Below are 1,331 nucleotides of genomic sequence, written 5' to 3'. Positions count from 1 at the left end.
AGCTTTTACCGTAGACCTATATGATAGTAAGCCCTTGAAATTGTCAAAGAAAACGTTTCGGGAAGTCGACCTTTTACATAGTTTCCCAAACTACCTATTTCGGTTATATCATTATATGAATAAGATAAATACAATTTTAAATAACCACAAAATTTGTTGATATTAATCAACTAATCAGATTTTTAAAAACTTAGTCGACGGTCTGCCCAAGTGACGTGCACAAGCTGCGTACGAAATGTAATAAATTGACATATTAACCATAAACATTAGTACATGAATGACAATACAAACATATAACAGTTCCTTACATTAAGTCAAATATACGAAGGGAATGAAGAGAATTAGATCTCGGGTGGACTGGAGTGCCTTATAGATGTTTATAAATATATTTGCGTACAAAACAGAACACATAGTTGCCAAACGACTGTCTGCTCAACTACTATTTATGATTAACGTGGTTTTAAATGCTCTTGTCAGTTTTACTAATTATTTTCCTGGTCGTTTGGGTCATAGAAACCTCCTGTTACTGCTGCTAAAGTGTGGTTAAACTGATACAAATTATTTATTAGCAGACATATGGAAAGTATTCGGGAAAGTTCACGGGTTTCTGTGCCATATGTGCAGATTGTGTAACTCCCCTTATAAAATATGTCTGAATGTCTCTATCTTTTTGAAACGCCAAGAATGACTGGGTAATCCTCCCATTCCCAATCCATGCACAGAAGCGGTATTTAAGATCGGCGAAATCCTTTGAAATCCGGCCCCCCCCCCTTCCCCGAAATACCCGAACAAGGGCATTAAAACCACCCATTACCTCCCCGCCACAGATTAATCCCCGCTCCCGCATCATCGTTCAATCAAACCCGACCTCGTACTTGATCCCAAACCCCGAAATCACGTAAATCCATCCCATAAAACAGACGAAATCTGTTTCCGCACCGCCCGAGCACGCGGTGACCGGGCGGCGTGACACGTGGCAACAGCGCCGTGCCGTGTGTCGTCTGCGCTGCCTCCTTGGCGATTCAGTCAGCGTGTGGAAGGTGAGGAGGAAGGTGCTCGCTCGGGCGCTCTGGCTCCGTCTACCCCGTTTCTTTTTTTTTTTCTCTTGTCTCTGATCTTTTGAAAAAAAATATTAGCTGATCCATCAAGCTCTCCCCCTCTTGGCTTTTAGGATTCGATCCATCCTTGGAAAAAGAGAAATAACCGTGTGTTTTACAAGCCATAAGTCCCATTTCTTCCGTTTTCACCTCCCGATGGTGTGTGTGTGTGTCCTCTCCCCCTTTTTTTTAATATTTATTTTCTCTTTTTTTGTGTGGCGTACACCAGCCGCA

The sequence above is a fragment of the Penaeus monodon genome, chromosome 30 (genome assembly GCF_015228065.2).
Source record: "Penaeus monodon isolate SGIC_2016 chromosome 30, NSTDA_Pmon_1, whole genome shotgun sequence".
Classification (NCBI taxonomy): domain Eukaryota; kingdom Metazoa; phylum Arthropoda; class Malacostraca; order Decapoda; family Penaeidae; genus Penaeus; species Penaeus monodon.
This window is presented reverse-complemented; position numbering follows the sequence as displayed.